Below are 21,682 nucleotides of genomic sequence, written 5' to 3' on the forward strand. Positions count from 1 at the left end.
TGTTCCATAACCTTGCATTCCATTACCTTAATACAGAGCGTAGTCAGCCATGGCATGCCCAACATGATAGACTGAAAAGAAGTTCTCCTCCCATTCTGTGTGGAAGTGGTACATTTTTGGCTTCTTGTCCTTCTTTTCACTAAACTAGAGCCTGACCGATATGGGATTTCTGGGGCTGATGCCGAAACCGATATTGGGTGGTGAAAAAAGCTGATATCCAATATATGGGCCGATTATATGAAATAAGAGCATGAATATACAGCATACTCTACTGTATAGTATACTATATCAGTGGTTCCCAAACATTTACAGTGGCGTACCCCTTCAGACATTGACCTGAAGCCATGTATTAAAACAGAAACCTCTCAATCTTAGTTAACTTGAAATATCAAACAGTTAAGCCCCGGTCACACCGCCTGAACTTTGCTGTAGCGTTCCTGGAGCGGTGAAAAAAGTTCATCACCACTCGTAACCGTTCACCACCGTTTAACAGAAGTTGGCCCCCGTTAAGGCAACGCCGCATACGCTCGGCCACTGCTGATGGTCCCTGCTACCGCTCTGAAAGTTTTGAGCTGCACAAAACATTGCGAGCGGTGAGAAGCGGGCAATTTTCCGCCACGGCAAAGTTCATCACCGCTCCAACAACGCCCAGTCAAAGTTTGGCGCCGCTAGACGCAAGTTCATGGACGCTTGGGTCCGCTAGGCAGAAATCTTGCTGCTTCGCCAGCTTTTCCCGGGCGGTGATTAAACGTTGCACAAACTTTGGTGGAGCGGCTGTAAGCTTTTTACAAGCGGACACGGGATTGCTGGAACGGTGTCAGGCGTTGAAGCAGCGATCCATTGCGGTGATGAACTTTGGTTTGGCGTTGTATGGAGGTGTCGGAGGGGAACCAGAATTTGGCTATAAATTCGGGGAGAAATGGACCAGGAGCCCATTAGCTGTTGTGGCATTGCTTTGACTTTAGCGCCCTCTGCTGCACAGTTGCTGAAAATGCTTGTGTTCAGCCAATTCCTTTATAACTTATCTGACTGCTGTGTGTCTGTATTTTCACACAGTGAAATCTCTATATACAATCTCTATATCTCTATATCTCTATATACACTGATCTCTATATACACTGAAGCTAACCTAAGCTTCCATTAAAACATTGCAGATGATGTAAAATACAATACAACGTTGGAGTTTATTCAAATTCACACTGAAGCAATGCAGCATTATGTGTTATATGTACAATACATGGATAACTGATCCGAATGCGCAGAACGCCGCTCTATCAACGCTCGCGTCACCATTAAACCAACGTTCGCTACCGTTAAACCAACGCTAAAGCAACGCCGGCTTCAGCGGTGCACCGCTAGGACAACGCCCGTGTTTTAGATTTTTTTTTCCCATTTTGTGCGCGCCGACGAGTGTTGTCGAAATTCAGCCCCCGTTCCAGGAATGCTACAGCAAAGTTCGGGCGGTGTGACCGGGCCTTTACTTGGTTAATTAATTTTATGGTAATTCCGGTCAAAAGTGTGTATTTTGCGTGGCGACATTTGGATAAAGTTTGCAGTGAGCACTGATAAATAGATAAGTACATATCTACATATCTTTTATTCCGCGCTGATGTTGCATCCTTCCCTTTGAATTGTTTGAATTTGAGCTTCACTTATTTTGTCCACTCACGATGGCTACGGTTTAAGTCAGCATATTCATTCCATACCAAATTGAAGGGGAAGGTTTAATAATCACGCTAAAGCAGTATCTGTCCCAAAGTCTATTTGTTCAACACTGAGGTCTGTTATTATCTCACTGTTATGAGCGAACCAGCGGCTGTTTTGTAAATATCACGTGGTTTGGGCTGCACGTGCATGTTTGGGTGCGTTTCCTGTGATTTCCAAGTGTCCGTGAATGGAGCAGCAACTTGTGCCGGAGGAGTTATGTGATGCACCTGACTGCACCATTCATACATACAACCAACAATAAAGGTGAAGGTGAAGGTGAAAGGTGAATGTACGCTCACAGTGACAGGTTTGCACCGCTGCGCCGTGTGGGGATTAACTGGAACATAAACATAAATGAAATCTTCAAGATGAAACACTCTTAATGCTATGTAGATACATATATAGATGATTATTTACGCACATTTTGACAACAATTAGTTTGATAAGCATGCACCAGAATTACCTGTCTGTCTTGCTGGCACTTGTGCATGTGTGACCAGATGTGCGACACGTCTTGTGTTGACTTTTACTTTGTTCCTTATTATCGGGAGAACAAACCAAGCCCGTAAAATGTGTAGTCAATTGATGACAACTTGTCACATGAGTGATGTCACACATCATATCTATGCCATAGTGTGTGATGGCTCACGTTTCAATCTCATTCCACTTTCTGGCTTCTTTATTTACATGCCTGGCTGGCGGCATCTAGCTACCTTGGAGCTACAAGTGGCTACTACTTTCATGGGATACATCAATCATCATCACGACGCACTTTTTTAAAGTGTTACTTCACAATCTTGCTCTCTTGTTAACATTATACTTATGGCTTGTCCTCAAAACCTAGTTGTGTCGAAGTTGTGCTACAGAAACACGTAGTGTGTCTAGCCTTAGACAGTGATGCTATCACGGTGGTCTCCAACAGGTAGCATGTAAGCTAGCAGTAGTTCACCAGCTGATGTTGATTAGTTCACCAAAGAATAGTTTCTTCAGGTCTTAGTATTTTTGTAAGTGTTCTATTCAAACCTGTATTTAATGAAAAATGAGCACACTTGAGGGGAGATGTGCTTTCTAAATAAAGTGCCATTTTAATGTTTAATGCTCTCAGCAAATTAACAGTTTTGAAATGTTCTCGGTTCATGTTCGGCTTGTTCACTTGAAAAAAGTGAAATAAATAATTAACAAAGAAGTCCCAAATAAATTCTATTTGTCATTTAATAGCAATTAAAATTAGCAGCGGCACGACACAGTGGCAGCAGTCCACCTCCCATGCAGCCCACCACCACAGCGTCAAAAAATCCTGAGGGAAACCCTGTTGACGCCCTGTCTCCTTCCTACTCCAGTCTCCGCGTGCCGTGAGGCGTTCCGGCGCAGTCGTAAATGTGAGTGTTAGGCGCTAATTGGTTTTTAATTTTTATTCACTTACCCCCTATGACAGTTAGCGTACCCTTTGGGGTACGCTTAAGAACATAAATTCTTATAATACCCAAAATACGATTCAACACAAAGAAGCAGAAGACTTAAACTAATACACTTTTAAACTAATATGTATTTATAAAAGGCCTATTCCCCAAAACATCTTACCAATATCAATGAGTCATATTTACTAGCTGTTGAAAAGTTCCGTCTGCAGCCACTGAGTATTTGCAAACAAATACTGAAGCAAACTTTAAAAAGTGGGGCCCTGACAGCGTGGCACTAAAGTGTAGTGTTCTATTGTTTTACAGTCACAGCTTACCATTGTGTAAAAAAATGCAGTTTCTTTGGGAGTTTCTCCAGTCGTCGTCTCCTGCAGCTGCTCGCTGCTCTGTCTGTGTGTAAGGTGTGGGGGCCAGGTCCTCTGGCAGGGAGCAGCACAGACACACAGGATGGAAGCGACGACATCTCAGTGCAGCAAAAAATATAGTTAATATATCGGTTACATATTCACAGATACTGATTAATTGGTGCCATTATAAATCGGTCGGGCTCAATTTGAAATCCTGTCTTAAGTTTAGAATAAATAAATTGGAGGCTAACTAGCTAGTAGCATGCAAATGCTTGGCCATCCCATATGTCCTTGCAGGGATCCCATAGCCTGCGCATTACAGTTGAGCAATGCGTTGTAAACAAAGAACAATAGGAGTGTAAAGGTGACTACAGAGCTTTGATTTCATGTTATAAGCAGGTTTTTGATCCTCTAACTATTAAAACATACAATTTTTTAATATTGAATCATACTTAGTAATTAAATGTTTTTCCGGTCAGGTCTGGCACCAATTAACCGTGATAAACGACGGGCGACCGTATTTACAGCATTCAAGTCTGGTGCTTGTGTGTCTCACCAAACATCACGGTAACATTACTGACACCTAGTGACAAGTGTAGAATACTACATATATTTCACAGCATCTTTGAACGAGTCTTCTGAATGCCTTATATTTGTATGTTAGTATGCTTTTAAAATGCTTAATTTAGGCACAAAATATGTCAAATTTGCTTCATTGTAGGGCTGTCAAAGAAGTTTCCTATTTTCCCTTCTTTTTCTTTTTGACGCGCAGTTAACATGCGCACGTCCTGTTTGACCCTCAGCCCACACCACAGTTTGAGGAAACACAGCGATGACTGGAGCTGCGGGAACAAATATTGGACAAAAAATGGACAAAGAATAGCGTATTTTAATTGGTTGGTCAATTTAGCTTCAAAGCCCTGGCAGATGGCTCTCGCAACAAGACCAAAGTTATTATGGGCCTGCAAGCAAAGTGCAGCAGCCCATACTACAATTCCAAATGTGTTCTTTATTATTAAAGTTATACATTATTCTGCTCCCGTTAATGCTGGATGAACCGTCCAGCGAACCCCTGCACATGTCACATCATTGCAGAGGCCTTGACCTTGGGTAGTGTGCTATTTATAGTGTGCAACATTTTGTGTAACCGTGGCGTAGTAACTGACAGAAAAAGAAGTTGCTGGAGCGCTGCTGGTCATTTTTTAAATTGTGGTTTATACAGTGGTATCGTGGTATATGGGTGTCGCAACTAACAAATGTTTTTTAGATGCGAGGTGTGTCTCGGATTATTATTATTTTTTTTTGCTTTGAACTGCAAGCTAAAATTTGGGTTACGAGCTGCCATTGAATGGCAGGCATAGCCGAGGACAGCTGTTTGCGGGCTTGTGTCAATGTGACCATAGCTGGACACGAGATTGGATGTAAATAGCATGAGCGATCTAATTGATCTTATTATGTATTGTGTAAAACTATGAAAAGAACATCAAATCACCGTAATTTCCGGTGTATAAGCAGCTACTTATTTTCTTAAACTTTGAATCCTGTGGCTTATACAGCGGTGCGGCTAATCTGTGATTTTCCAAGCTTGTGATATCTCCTATACTTGACAACTACCACTAATCATGTCAATTCTACGCTGCTCGGTAGATTTTTCTTTGGCAGAAGTCGCGCCATAACTGATTTAATGAGCCATTGGCAGTTTCACTGTACTTAGACTTGCATGATTTCATCTTTGAGACATGCATATGCTACTGGCAGGATCAACCAGCTCATCGTGAATTACATTGTAACTTGTTTTTTATTTTAATGTAATAATTGATTATTATGTTATATTTATGTTATTTGGAGTTTTAGTTGCTGTGGGATTAGTATGGCGGTGTCCTTTGTAAGTTGACACGGTGAGTCAGACTTGTATTTTGAGTAATGACCTCCTGTGATTTCCGGTGTGTTGACAAGCTCGTTTTGAGTTTTCACAAAGCTCATAATTGACTCCTGTCAGATCAAGAGCTACTGAACTTGGTCTTCATGGACTCGTGCACACTGCAACATGTCAATTTATGACGTGGACATGTGTGGCTTATATAAGAACAGATTTTCGCTCTAAATTTGGTGGGTGTGGCTTAAACAGCGGTGTGTCTTATACACCAGAAATTACGGTAAAAGCACCAAATGAAGACAACGCCACCAACCAGTAGAAGCCTTGAGTTTCTTTTTCCTAAATTGCGCATACAAATCTGCACATTAGCACTCAATAAGGTCATCAAATCTAACCTTTATGCATTCCCACATAGTATCAGCATTTGGGAACAAATATGAAGTGAAAGAAAAAGGGTAAAAATACACTATATTGGTGTGCAGTGTGGGGCCGTCAAAGTGGGACAAAACGCCGCTCGCATTAAACATGCAAAAACTGTGGGATTTCTAACTGTTTATTATTTTTTGAATAACATAATGGACCATATTTCCAAAATTGATATCCCGTTTTTACGTTTTTACAATTTTACGTAATTATCAATGTAGTTGCGTATCGAATCGTTTACCACAAAGAGATTTACATCCCTACTTATTATAGATAAAAACTTATTTCTGTCTGCGATTAAGTGCGATCAATTGAGTTAACTATGGACAGAATGTGATTAATCATGATTAAATATTTAAATAGGTTGACAGGCCTACTTCATTATATATATTTTTTTGACTAATAAGCCATATTCAACTACGAAACGGCACACGGAATTTGACGCGCGATGTGGTGAGGGATGACTGCATTATTTTATTTTTTTTTCAAGATTTGAAAATTGCTTTAAGTTACTTAAAGAATTTAGGTTATTTAAAGTTTTAGTGAACTGTAACTTATTGTAATTTTTCCTTTGTGTATGCATAATGTAATAATAAAATGTGTGTACAGTGTTCCCTCGTTTATTGTGGGGGATAAGTTTCCAAAATAGCCCGCAATAAGTGAAATCCGTGAAGTAGCCAACTATAATTTTGGACAATTATTATATAGGTTTTAAGGCTGTAAAACCCCTCACCATACACTTTTCTCAGACAGGCATTAACATTTCTTTCTTGTTTAAACACTCTCAGCGTTCAAATTTAGTTTCAATTTTAATGATCAACTTATGAGATTGGACACAAGAAATTAAGTGTCTCACTCTGACCATGGCTTGTCCTGGTGCCGTTACGCTGTAGCTTTTTTGTATCCTTGTTAGAACATATTCCTCCTCCTTGTCCTCCACGAACCGAAGATTAATTTACGTATTCCAGGCGTCCTACAGCCGCGTAACTTCTGCCTTCATTCAGCATGTACGATCGCTAACAGGAAACGGGCAGGCCTGCACGAGGGAGATTGATTGACAATGGTCTACAGCCAATCAGAACGCAGAACACAATGGGAGGCTTCTCCCTTAAGCTTTATATTTTGGCTTTATATTTACTGAGATGAAGTGGACACGTCTTCAACTCTCACAAGAGTACACAACACCCTCTTCTGGTAGCAGTCGTAAATACAATAACAGAGCCATGTGTTTTAGAATATTTTTTAGAGGATCGTGTTCAGTCGGCACACAGAATGACACAGACACATCAAGGTATTTTAGCCTAAACAAGGGCGTATTTATTTAAGCATCAACACACAAGATATATGATTGCAGCGAAAAAGCCTCTTACCTACGCCAACAGAGTGGAGAGCCAACACCCGTGGAAGAGTTCGCGTCAATCGGCTGGGCGTTCGATCACAACCCGCAGCAGACTCCATCTAGGTGTTTTCGCTCTCCCCTCTTTATACCAGTCTGTTCGTGCGAGCGTGAGAACGGGGTGGCCGGCCCCGAAACTCAGGCATTCGCACGCAGAGTTACCATTTTTTTAACAAGCACCTGGTAGGCAAGGTCAGCAGACATACAGTGGGAAGTGAATATTCAGAACAACATAAACCCTTTCTCACATTCGTATCAAGCACCTGGTAGGCAAAGTCAGCAGATATACAGTGGGAAGTGAATATTCAGAACAACACAAACCCTTTCTCACATTCGTATCAGTGAATATTCAGAACAACACAAACCCTTTCTCATATTCGTATCAAGACCATAACAAGATACAGTGGGAAGTGAACCCTTTCTCACATTCGTATCAAGCACCTGGTAGGCAAGGTCAGCAGACATCCAGTGGGAAGTGAATATTCAGAACAACACAAACCCTTTCTCACATTCGTATCCTGGGAAATGGATGTTCAGAACAACACAAACCCATCACCCTTTCACATTCCACTCTTGATGTTCTGAACATCATTTTCCTCAATTCATAAAATCTTCATTATTCATCATGTTCCCCTCCCAATTATTCCAATTAACCAGATCGTGTTGCACCTTCTCAAGTAAATCCGCCCGTGTGTCACAGACAAATTCACCCCAGCATGTCAAGTTGACCTTTTACAACACATCTGTTGAGGTGAAAACATCACATACCCGCCCTTCCTACTCATTCCACTCTTGATGTTTTCACATCAATTGATGTAACTTTCCCAATGATCAGGCAAATCATACAATAACAAACCTGCGTGCGATGTATAAGGCTGAGTGGTGTAAATATACTGCCGGTCAAGGTTCATATGATGCAGAAATGCCTGCCATAACTCATTCTGATCAACCACTATTAAACGAGAGTATATGCCTCCCCTGTGGTCCAATAACCGCAATTCCCATGTGGCCGCTGGAACCAATTCAACATATATCTCTCTATTATAATTTCTGGTTCGTGCATATATGATTATAATCATCGCAATTGCTGTTTGATTATATTGAAGACGTGACGTCCCATAAGCCGTATATAAACACAAGTAACAATATTACACATTGTAAGCAAAAGCAAAATTAACACTAGTGCAACTAGGGGAGGCACTACGATGGTTTGTGCGGTTGTAGACATTCCCGAAAAAATGTCCCACCAATGATGGGCTGAACTTTGTTGTATCAGCCGGGCAACATGCTGTACTTCATCCTTGACTACCAGAGTAGACACCCAGGCCTTGGCAACGGCTAATTTTTGTTCTTTTACCATCCGCTGCAGTTCCGTAGACCGCTCCAGTGCGCACCTGAAGCGATCTAGAGAGACTGACCACGGATTATGTAACTGATCCCACTGCACCTGCGTCAACACAGATTGTTCAGTGTAGTTGGTAAGATAATAAGTCTGATTATGCCAAGACCAAGAATGTACATTACTCAGGCATCCAACGAATGGAGCTGAAGGTAACTGCGGGTGGGAGGACACGGTTGCTACACACAGATGGTGTGGCCCCACCTGGACTAGCGTATCCGTTGGTTCCTCCACTGTCCAATCGCATAAGGCTACCTGACTGTCATTTAAACACGGATTCCTGTGCCCTTGCTGTAAGTCACAAACCTCCCCCAGATCTGTTGCCGAACAAACATCCATATCAAATGTCAAATTGGTGGCGGGTTCAAACCACGCACCACTCACATGCAAATAATAATAAGCATGGTTAGTCACAACCGGTAACACTCGGTACCTACACACCTTTTTAACTTCTGTCACAATATTTTGTTCCCACCTTCCCCTACACCCCTGACTGTCACAAATGGTTTGGTCCGGGTACAATTTAACCCACAAAGTGCGTGAGATATTCCAAATCTGTCGCCACTGATGATAATTTCCTGAAGTCATAGCTGAGATAAATGCATTCCTTTGTGCTCTAGCATGAGTAGCTTGTATGGAACATGCCGTCCAATCATGAATCCTAGAGCTATTATACCAAATTTTCCCCGCTTCTTTCCACATTTGCAGTTGCCATTGAAATTGTTTATCCCATATCTTCATCTCACTCTTTTGTAGCCCTACGACCGTTGGTAACCATTCGCCAATTTTATGCATAGATTGTGACGTATATTGACCAGTATTCGATAACATTGTACGTGTCACCTCCCCATCCATTGTATTAGAGACCCCCAAAAGAGTCCCTGTTCCTCCGAGCAGAGAGTCCAGCCAACCTCGTCGTCGTCTTCTGCACACAGGGATGTATGGGAAGGTCACAGTCCAAGCGACCTTAGTATGAACTATCGATCGCGCCATTTGCACACATGTCGATAGTATCGGAACCAATTGTGTCTGCACCACTCGTGGTGCAGTGTCAGGTGTACTCGTGACTGGCATTGTCCAAGTCCAAGCCGTTGTTGATGGCGTGCGAGGCTGTCCATCGCCCCACACCCGGAACGGGTCCCCGTAGGCTTCCCGTCCCGTAATCTCTGTCCCATTGATGATCCAGAAGTTCGTGTCGGGCCAAAACGTCAGCTCCGTCCCGATGGTATTGGAGCATTGTAACGGCCGTGTAGTAGCGTCATATCCAACCATCACACACAGAGTCACTCGTGAGTGAACAGTTACCTTACATCCTCGAACCATCATTCGCGGAACCTTCCACCGCTTGTCATCCCACTGTTCCACACAGGTTCCGCATTCAAACATAGGGCAGGCGCTGGTAATGGTACCCATCAGACATCTTTGACCTGCCGGACAGCTCACGTGGTCTTGCACTCGTTCCTCCATCGAGCGTTTCCACACGATGTTCAGGGTCGTCCCCGCTGGCGTCCACTGAGCCCGGGTCGTGCCTTGGGTTGTTCCCCAAGAGTGGACCGCCATGACACCAAGGGCAAGGAGGCGCGTGACCAAAGAGCCGGCACCACCAGGACCGCGGTCCCCAGCCATCTTGTCGATGTCGAGCCCTCCTTGGCACTCCAGTAAAGCGTTTCCAGTTGATCATGTACCTGCACAAAGAAGCACAGTTGGACATAGCATCCTACACTTTCTAATCTTCCCTTAAGTAACATTTTGACACGGGTACATTGACCCATTTCTCTTCTCCTCGGTAAATGACGCTCACCGTAGCGTCATTTCCTTGTGCAATAATTTCGGCTGGACGGGGTGGACCATGTGTTTGCTTCACCCACACCTTTGCACCTATTTGATCAGTTGAACCGGAGCCCCCCTTCCCTCGAGATGTCATAACAATAGGTTTAGAGGTCTCCTGCACTTTTCCCATCTCACAAGGTTTGATCACTAATTGTGCAATTTTGCTTCCCTTTTCCAGGACTAGGGGTTGTTCCGCAAACAATCGACACACTACCGACAATTCGCCTTGGTAATCCGAATCAATCACTCCTGCTTGGATAGTTAACCCTTTGAGAGACAACCCACTACGTGGCAGTATGTGCCCATAAGTTCCCTCCGGACACTGTAATCCTAACCCCGTGGGTATCACCATGACCTTATCTGGTAGTATGGTCTCTGTTTTCAGGAGGCGGAGATCTAGCCCAGCTGACCCTGGGGTCGCTCGAATTGGCAGCTCCGCCTCTGGTTTCACTTTCCACATTTTGATTGGTTGGTTAGTATGCCTGACCCCTTCCCCTGAAATCATTCTAATTAAAGGAGTGACCCCTGACCCGACTGGTCTGTTATTCAGCTGATCTACAGCTACCCTAAGGTTGTCGTTCCAGGCGTTTAGTGTCCTATCTGAGGACAATTTACGCAATGCTTCCTTCAGAATTCCGTTCATACGTTCCACTAAGCCTGCCGCTTGTGGATGGTATGGAATGTGATATATCCACTCTACATGGTGATGTTTCGCCCAGTCCTTTACCTGTTTACCTGTAAAATGGGTGCCATTATCCGTCTGGATCTGGACAGGCATGCCATAGTACCTCTGGATTAGAGCCAAACATTTCAGGGTGGATTTTTGATTAGCATTTTTGCACGGGTGCACTACCAACACTCCCGAAAATGTGTCTACCGCCGTACACACATATCGACATCCCTTTGACATAGGTAACGGCCCTATGTAGTCTATCTGCCATATCTGCCCTGCCTGTTTTCCCCTTTGGATGTGGCCCTGCATATGTTGAGGAACACCTTTCCTCTGATGTTGGCACGTTTCACACTCAGCAATGGCAGTCTTAACATCATCAACTTTCAGATCTATACCTCTGTCTCGCGCCCACTGGGTAGTCCCTTGCCACCCCCAGTGTCCTGATTTCTCGTGTGCCCAACGAGCTAGCCCCACTGAAGATTGTCGTTCTACAACCATGATTTTTGCTAACTGATCTGCTGCATTGTTATACAAAGCTTCTGCATTATCCCTCGTGGTGTGAGCATCAACATGCACAACAGTAATGGGCACTTCCAAAGCCTTTTCCCAAATATCAGCCCACAACTCCTTTCCCCAGACTTCCTTGTTGTGAATTTTCTAACCAGTGGAATGCCACGTGGGCATCCACGCCAGCAATCCTTGAGTCACCGACCACGAATCAGAATACAGATGTACTCCTTGCGGTCCACTCTGCATAATTACCATGTGGACTGCTTTTAACTCTGCCCACTGACTGCTTTTCCCCTCCCCTAGCTCCTCTAAGGATTGACTCAATTGAGGATTAAAGGCCCCGGCCTTCCACCTTCGCTTCCCTCCTTGGTATCGGCATGAGCCATCAGTAAACCATGCCCTCTCCTTATCTGCTTCCATCAAGTCATCCCACCTCACACCCAAACGTACTGGTGACTCCGCTAACGGCATCACCTCAAACTGAATTTCGTCCTCCTCAGGTACGTCAGCAACCTGCTCATGTAACAAAGACAATCCTTTTTCTCCTGGCTTAGCTCGCTCAGCCACGTACCATTTCCACTTTATGATACTGGCTTCCTGGGCCACCCCCACACGATGTGTGGTTGGGTTACTCATAACCCAGGACAAAATCGGTATATGAGTCCTCATGCACACCTCATGTCCGATGGTCTGAGCCTCAGTTTCTAGTAGGGCCCAATAACAGGCCAACAGCTGCTTCTCAAAAGGAGTGTATCTTATTCCTGCATCTGGCAGCTTCCGAGACCAGAACCCTAGAGGTCTTCTGACTCGATTTTGTTTCTGCCACAAACTCCAGTTCGCGTACTGATTGATAGCTGATACTTGTAGCTCTACCGGCCCTGATTGCATTTTGGCTAGCGAGACAACCTGCTGAATAGCTTCTTTAGCCATGTCAAATGCTTGTTGTTGGGAATCTCCCCACACGAATTCCTCCTTTTTCCGAGTACACTGATACAGCGGCTGCAGTATCTGACCCAGATGAGGAATGTGATTCCTCCAGAATCCAAACAATCCAATGTATTTTTGTGCATCCTTCTTGGAATGTGGGGTAGGAAAATTAATGATCTTATCTTTAGCTTTTTGTGTCATTTCCCTTTCCCCTTTATTCCACAGGATGCCCAAAAATGTCACCGTCTGCGAAGGTCCCTGCACCTTTGCTGGATTGATTTCCCACCCAAATGTCTTTATGTGGGCAATCAGCTGGTCAAGCACACTCTTAACCTGTTCCTGGCTAGCTCCCTGAAGCATTATGTCATCAATGTAGTGCCAGATGCCCACTTCATCAGGCATTTTCATTTGGGCCAAGTGTTCTGCCACAATACGATGACATATCGTGGGACTGTGCAAATACCCTTGAGGCAGCCTTGTGAACGTGTACTGCCGACCTTCCCACTGGAAGGCAAACTGCTCCATCCTATCCTCTGGTATAGGAATGGTAAAAAAGGCATTTGCAAGGTCAATAACTCCATACCATGTTCCGGGGTGATGCTGCACCCGCTCGATGATTGTCACGGCATCAGGCACCGCTGATGTCAAGGCAGGGGTTAATCTGTTCAAGTTTCGATAATCCACAGTCATACGCCATGTCCCATCGGACTTTCTCACCGGCCACAATGGATTGTTCCATTGGGTCGTGATGGGTTTTAACACCCCTGCGTCCAAATATTCCTGTATCGTATTGGAAATTTCTTTGTGTCCTCCCGGAAGCCGGTACTGCTTTTGATGTACCACCTCAGTGGCCAGCGGTATCGGGAAGGGTTCCATTTTTGCCCTTCCCACCAGTATCGCCCTAATTTGGGGTGATACTCCGAACTGGAATTTTCCCTGTGACAAATAGAGAGTCATTCCTGCCAGAATGTCCATGCCAACAATCCACTCCTGTATAGGAGTAACAACAACATTGTATTTCCGGATGGGCATGGCTCCAATCTTTAAAGGTAGGCAAACACTTTTCCCGATGATTGCCTGCCCCCCCAGTCCAATCAGTGGAACCTCAGCACCTTTCATTTTAGCTGGATTCCCACAAATCAATGAGGCCTCCGCCCCCGTGTCCACTAACGCGGTTACAGTTTGCACAGACTTGTCCCAATATATCTGCACTTGCACATGAGGCCTAATATCACTGGTAGACCAGTTCACCGCATTTTGGACTACCAGGGCTTGACCATCCCCCTATTCTTCATCCCTGTCACGCCTTCGCCTATCTCTTTTCTCCTTCTTCCTCTGCTTCTTGGTCTGCTTTCTACTCACGGCAGCAACATACCTTTCTTCCTCTCCCGAATCTGAGGAATCATCATCAGACTGATCCTCCACTCTTGAACGGGGTGGCGCCGTAGGAGGTGGCCTGACCACTTCCTTCAGCATAGCGACCAAGTCTGCCACACCCAGATCCACCCTAGGAGCCATATTACACCTCACTTGTATGCCCTTCTGCCTACACTTCTCCATTAACGCATTCGTTGGGATGCCATCTATTTCCTCTGCTGGTACTCCCGCTTTAATCAAAGCCTTCCACATCTCAGTCCTGGTAGCTCCGCTACCACTCTCCTTCACGAAAGGCTTACGCTCTTCTCGGGTTTGGGGGAGCTTACTCGGCTCAGAAGCCGTCATGCCCCAATCCCCAAGTCCTGCTAACTCCATCAACCTCATTCGCACAGCAGCACACGTCAAGTCTTGTGCTCCTAGCAACACTGTTAACACCGCGGATCTATATTGCGGTGGGGAATCACGTATGATAGCGTCCCGAACCCGCTTAGACACTTCCTTGTCATTAATAAAAGGGTCTGAATCCCGTGACACTGACTCCCTCAAACATAGCCGCGCCATCCGCTGCGCTGCATCCCGCAAGGTATGCCAGGTACCAGTCAACAGCGGCCAGTCCCCAGACGTGGGGTACACTTCATGGGCGGCCATAGCATACAATAAACACAGTGGCAAACTTTCTCCATCCCCTATCAGCCGCCCCACTATCCTGTATTCTGTATTTACCGACGGGTCAGACGACATTCCAGAAAACCTGACACAATCTCCCGAATCCACAGCTATAGCATCGGCCCCATCGTCAGCCAGACGCAGCAGCCACGTGTCCAACGCCTCTCCTGGTCTTTGTTTATATCTCGACAAAATCAGAGTCACCTCATCTTGTGTAAAATCCTCCTTAATCAACCGTTGTTCCTGCATCTCAAGCACAGGCTCCATCACAGGCCGCCCGTTTGCTCCTATCACAGGCTGCCCCTGTGCGTCCACCATCTGTCTCATATCTGCTATGCCTTGCACCTGATGTCGTCGTGTAACAGGTTGCATTTTCTTAAATTGCTTTAATGATGGATAAACACTTCGAACCGGGGGCGGATCGGGGAGAGGTCCCAGCCTCTCGTCTGGGTCATCTCCCCATATGTCCCCATCCCACCCCTCGGGATCCCAATCTTCACTCATCCCGGCCACAAAGGAGCGAACTTGCTTCGCATCAACTTTACGGGATGAACGATTTTGGGCGGCACGAATCAATTGCGACAGGCACATAACGGTCTTATCCATTATGCACTGCATTCGCCTTAACTCTTTTTCCTTATCCTGCAGCTGCTTGGTCTGTTGCGCCGTCTGAGCGTTGGCCTTCGCCACCGCTAGATTACGCTCCTTCCATGCCTCTGCACAGATCCACAAACTCTCCTGTGTTCCCCTCAAGGGTGCCTCCTCGTTATATTCAACCTTGCTCAACATTCGTAACAGCACCTCCGCGCTTGCTACAGGGATATCGCCAGCCCACGGCCCAGGGCGTCCCCCGCGTTGTCGTAAGACGGCGCCTATCCCTTTCACCTCGTCAGGGGCTACCCACCCTGACAACACTTCCTCCATGGTGAGGACATCTGTATTCTTCACTTTTCTTATACAGCACAAAGCCATTCTGCATGCAGCTGAACGTGATCCTGCCGACAACGCCAAAAATGTTTTAGAATATTTTTTAGAGGATCGTGTTCAGTCGGCACACAGAATGACACAGACACATCAAGGTATTTTAGCCTAAACAAGGGCGTATTTATTTAAGCATCAACACACAAGATATATGATTGCAGCGAAAAAGCCTCTTACCTACGCCAACAGAGTGGAGAGCCAACACCCGTGGAAGAGTTCGCGTCAATCGGCTGGGCGTTCGATCACAACCCGCAGCAGACTCCATCTAGGTGTTTTCGCTCTCCCCTCTTTATACCAGTCTGTTCGTGCGAGCGTGAGAACGGGGTGGCCGGCCCCGAAACTCAGGCATTCGCACGCAGAGTTACCATTTTTTTAACAAGCACCTGGTAGGCAAGGTCAGCAGACATACAGTGGGAAGTGAATATTCAGAACAACACAAACCCTTTCTCACATTCGTATCCTGGGAAATGGATGTTCAGAACAACACAAACCCATCACCCTTTCACATTCCACTCTTGATGTTCTGAACATCATTTTCCTCAATTCATAAAATCTTCATTATTCATCATGTTCCCCTCCCAATTATTCCAATTAACCAGATCGTGTTGCACCTTCTCAAGTAAATCCGCCCGTGTGTCACAGACAAATTCACCCCAGCATGTCAAGTTGACCTTTTACAACACATCTGTTGAGGTGAAAACATCACATACCCGCCCTTCCTACTCACCATGCTACAGAGCACCACAAGGACCCAGTACACAATGTGCGTTTATATGCTGTTAAAAAATAAAAACTTGCAAAATTACACGTAAAAAAAAATCCGCGAAAGGAGAACCACGATGTAGTGAGGGAACATTGTGTATGTTTTTCACAATGTGCTGTGTTGCCTGTTGGGCTTGTTTTGATATAGCTGGTTGCTTTTTTCTCTCGGGAGACCTGGCAACACTGCTGATTACACACACTGTCTGGCTGTCTCCCGTAAACTGTTCCCCCTGCAACCTGTGTTAGCTAGGAGCATTTACATCATAATCCCATTGGAAAAGACGCTACTTTTTTTAAAGGTGTTTTCTCACCTTCTTTATCAGTGTTCTGCCACTTGCAACTTTCTTTGGCCCCATTTTGCATTCTGTTCTCAACAACAACAAAAAGTACACTGTCTGTAAGCCTGTTGGTCTAAGGCTCAGAAATACGCAGTACGCTTGAATGCACAGGGCGCACAGTGCTTTATAGGGGGAAGAAAGGAGAGAAGAAAATTAGTTGTTTTGTGTGCGTTCCATGTACAAATAAACCAAACACACACAAATAGGAGTGTAGATGCTTTGCTTGGGCACCCACAGTATGCTAGCAAGACGCCTGAGCACGGGCATGTGGGCATGTCATTAATATGCTCGCTCCTTGCGCCATTTATTGGTCATAACTAGTAACCTTGCACAATTTGAATAAACAGAACTCAAAATAATCCACAAAGTCCAAAAAAGTTGCACTACTGCAGCCTTGTATTTCAAAGTGATGGCACACATCTAAATTAGTTGATTAAAAACACCTTTTGCAATTATGTCTCTAAAGGGGTCCAAATGCCCCCAGGAAGGGAGTGCAAGCTGCGCCCTTGCTGGATGCTATACTGCTCAATTGATCATTAAGAATTGTGTCAATGATGTGGAACTGATGAAATAGACCAAATCACCAGCACCTCTGCTGGTTTTTGCTTTGTCGCTACAATGAATCAGTTTGTCACAATCGTCACAATTTATAAAAAAAAAGGCATTGAAAAAAACTTGGAAAGTCCTCTCTTACAGAGCGTAAAGTTTAGCAGAGCATGCTAGTGTGGCTGTGTGTGTGTGACTCAGGCTGGATGAGTGCTTACACCGTCTTGTGTTGTACCGCGTTAGTGTAAGCTAGCGTTTTACTATGCCTGCTGACGATGTGCAGGTTTGTAGGTTTTTGCAGTTAAAAAGACTAGAGGCATGTTTATTCTTGCACCCACCTCCTGTTAACCGTCAGACATTCTTAGCACATACAACACACTTACGGCTTTCAAAATAATAGCAGTTTGCTACAACGAAGGTGACATGGATTCAAAATCAGAAATATTGTGATTGTGATTTTTATTTAAATGCTATTTTTGTTAAAAGTGACGTGAGTCCATTTTATGTTGATTGGGGCTTTTCTGTCTTCTTTTGTTAGTTTAATTAATTTTCTTTGCTTGTTTAATTTATTTTTTTGACATTCCAATGACAATATTAAGTACTCTTGAGAAATTAAAGTTGCTGATACGGTGTACTCACATTATTATTCCATATACATTCATGAAAAAAATGGTCTTAAAATGATGTTGACAATGATATCGTTTATCGGCAATAATTTGTGGGACAATTATCGTCCAGCAAAATTTGCTATCTTGACAGGCCTAGTAGTCAGTGAGCAAGTATTTGTTGTTGTTATGGTTCATCCATTGCAATACTTTTGTACAGTTGACCTAATAGTGAATAGTACAATGTGCACTGTTGGATCTTAAGAAGGTTCTAAGTAGACTTTCAAAATGCACAAAGAAGAAATGGGAGCGAGGCAAAATGTTTGCGTAAGCAATTTATAGCAAACAAGCATTAAAGTGAATGTGGTTTTGGTTTGAACGTGATTTAGTGTCAGGGATTCACACTGTCATGGTCTCGAGATGGCAAAGGCACAAAAAGCCTTCTGTCTTTGAACGTGGTGGGATTGTTGAGCTGCATAAGGTCAGGTTGGACGCAGTAAGACAGATCTCAAAGATCTTGAGGGGTTGTCAGGTGTTGGACCCCAGCAAATGCCAGCAGCCCTGAGCCGAAGGATCCCACTGGCTGTCCATCAAGACACGGGGCCATCCTCGGCCCAAATGAAGGTTGTGACTGGTGCCGAGTGCAGTCCAATAACCATCAGACGCCATCTGCCAGAGAGGACTTTCAAGAAGAAAAAACATCTTTAAAGGCCTCGTCTCCTTCAATGCCACAAAACTGCCCATTTGGAATTTACACAAGAACACCAAACATGGGACACTGAAACATTGAAAGGTGGAAGAAAGTTTTATTTCCTGATGAGAACAAATTTACCATGTCAAGTCAGGACTTGGACTAGGCCACTCCAAAGTCTTCAGCCATTCAGAGGTGGACTTGCTGGTGTGTTTTGGATCATTGTCCTGCTGCAGAACCCAAGTTGCTTTCAGCTTGAGGTCACCAACAGATGGCCGGACCTTCAGGATTTTTTAGTAGACAGCAGAACTGCGGCATTACTTTTATGCCAGATGTAATGGGACACACACATTCCAAAAAGTTCAACTTTTGTCTCGTCAGACAGTATTTAGAGTATTTTTACCAAAGGTCTTGGGATCATCAAAATGTTTTCTGGCAAAATTGAGAAAAGCCTTAATGTTCCTTTTGTTCAGAAGTGGTTTTGGTCTTGGAACTCTTTCTTATGGTGGAGTCATGAACACTGACCTTAACTGAGGCAAGTGAGGCCTGCAGTTCTTTGGATGTTGTTGTGGGGTCTTTTGTGACCTCTCGGATGTGTCATTGCTGTGCTCTTGGGGTCATTTTGGTTGGCTGGCCACTCCTGGGACGGTTCACCACTGTTCCATGTTTGGATTTTTTTTCTCTCATAATAAAAAGTTTCATTTAAAAAGTGCATTTTGTGTTCAGTTGTGTTGTCATTGATTAATATTTACATTTGTTGGATGATCTGAAACATTTAAGTGTGACAAACATGCAAAAATATACGAAATCACAGCACTGTACATATACACATATATACAAAAACTGTATGTTTTACATTTTGTCTCATTGTAATTAGGGATGTCAAATTAAAAGATTAATTGCAAGTAATTACAGTCACAGATGACCAAAATTTGTAATGTCTTAACTGACAAATGTTCTTGCCAAGTGGATGGCCATGTAGCTGTCACAGGGACATGTTTGTGTGCTGAGTTTATTAATGCCCCCTGCTGTTCAAACTGAGTATTGCCAGACATGCTATATCACATGGCAGGGTAGGACACTTGCAGGTCATTCTCACATTCAGGGAAAAAAAGAGAGCATTCAGGAGTGATGCAAGACGCTACAAAACAAACATAAAAATAAATTAAATAGCTGCAAATTCTAAAATTATTTAAATTTAGGTGCACATGGTAGGTCATTTTACTTACATTTTTTGAGGCTCTTGGTTTGAGGTTGTTTATGTATTTTATCTTGTGAAATGTCAGTTTTTCATGGTGTTGACTGGAGAAGAGAAGATTGCTGTGAATAAACTCTGGTGAAACTTGTGTTTTTCTTCATTTATTTTAAGAGAATAAAGTCCCAGGGTTATGAGGAAAAATAACTTCATTTCATCAGCATGAAGTTGAAATATTACATACATTTTTTAAATGTCATAATATTATGAGGAAAAACAAAACGATGAAATGTAATTTATGGAAAATTAGATTGGGGAAACAGTTATGTTATGAGAATAAATATTATGGGAATAAAGTCATACAAGAAGAGACAAAAGTTGAGGTAGTTGGGGAAAAACGGTAGAAAGAAAAAAAACAGCTGTAATTTTACAAGCACAAAGTCAAAATATTCAGAGAAAAAAGTTGTATTCTAACGAGAAAAAAGTCGCAATTTTATGGGAATGAACTCGTAATATGAGGAAAAATGTCATTTTAGTAGCATGGAGTCGAAATATTAAAACACATTTTTAAAAAGTTGTAATGTTATGAGATACAAAAAAACTAAAGTAATTTTTGGGAAATTAGGTTGGGGGGGGAAAAGGTGTAATATTGGAAAAACACAGAAATATAAAGTCATATTATGAGAAGAAAATCTGTAAAGATTATTGAAGGTTGTAATATTTGGAAAATTTTAAAACGAGTAAAACTAAGGGAAAAAATCTCTCTATGCTTTAAAACCGTGATTTATGATATGACTGAAACCCACTAACTTGTGATATTATTTCTAATGCGACGTACCAAGCTGCGTCAAGAACAAATGCTGCCATTTTGCTCAAGATACACTGTTGTTAGTGTGATGGCCAACACTTCCTCCTCATTCTCCCCCGTCCCCCAGTGACCGGTCCTTTTTGATTTTTACAAGAGTGAGCAATTTAGATGGACATACAGAGGTGTGAAAAAGTGTTTGCTCCCTTCCTGATGTTTGTCACACTTAAATGTTGCAGATCATCAAACAACTGAACCCTTTTCTCCCTTTTATTAACAATCCAAAGCTACATGGCCCTGTGTGAAAAAGTGATTTCCCCCTAAAGCTAATAAGTGGTTGGGCCCCCTTAGCAGCAACAACTGCAATCAAGCGTTTGTGATAACTTGCAATGAGTCTCTTACAGCGCTGGGGAGGAATTTTGCACAATTGTTGTCATTCAGCCACATTGGAGGCTTTTCCTTTTTAAGGTCATGCCACAGCATCTCAATAGGATTCAGGTCAGGACTTGGACTAGGCCACTCCAAAGTCTTCAGCCATTCAGAGGTGGACTTGCTGGTGTGTTTTGGATCATTGTCCTGCTGCAGAACCCAAGTTGCTTTCAGCTTGAGGTCACCAACAGATGGCCGGACATTCTCCTTCAGCACAATTCATGCTTCCATTCATCACAGCAAGTTTTTCAGGTCCTGAAGACCATCACACTACCACCACCATATTTTACTGTTACTATGATGTTCTTTTTCTGAAATGCGGCATTACTTTAATGCCAGATGTAATGGGACACACACCTTCCTTCAACTTTTGTCTCGTCAGATCACAGAGTATTTTCCCAAAGGTCTTGGGGATCAACAAGATGTTTTCTGGCAAAATGGAGATGAGCCTTAATGTTCTTTTTGTTCAGCAGTGGTTTTAGTCTTGGAACTCTGCCATGCAGGCCGTTTTTGCCCAGTGTCTTTCTTATGGTGGAGTCATGAACACTGACCTTAACTGAGGCAAGTGAGGCCTGCTGTTATTTGGATGTTGTTGTGGGGTCTTTTGTAACCTCGGATGAGTCGTGGCTGCGCTCTTGGGGTCATTTTGGTTTGCCGGCCACTCCAGGGAAGGTTCACAACTGTTCCATGTTTTGGCCATTTGGGAATAATGGCTGTCACTGTGGTTGGCTGGAGTCCCAAAGCTTTCGAAAAGGCTTTATAACCTTTTCCACACTGATAG

General features: G+C 43.7%; 1 protein-coding gene across 2 annotated transcripts in view; it reads left to right on the forward strand.

The window, feature by feature from the left end:
* tars2 (threonyl-tRNA synthetase 2, mitochondrial) overlaps positions 1-21,682 on the forward strand; it is an 84,495-nt gene that overhangs the window by 6,353 nt on the left and 56,460 nt on the right. The window lies entirely within an intron of this gene.

The sequence above is a fragment of the Dunckerocampus dactyliophorus genome, chromosome 7, assembly GCF_027744805.1.
Source record: "Dunckerocampus dactyliophorus isolate RoL2022-P2 chromosome 7, RoL_Ddac_1.1, whole genome shotgun sequence".
NCBI classification, from domain to species: Eukaryota; Metazoa; Chordata; class Actinopteri; order Syngnathiformes; family Syngnathidae; genus Dunckerocampus; species Dunckerocampus dactyliophorus.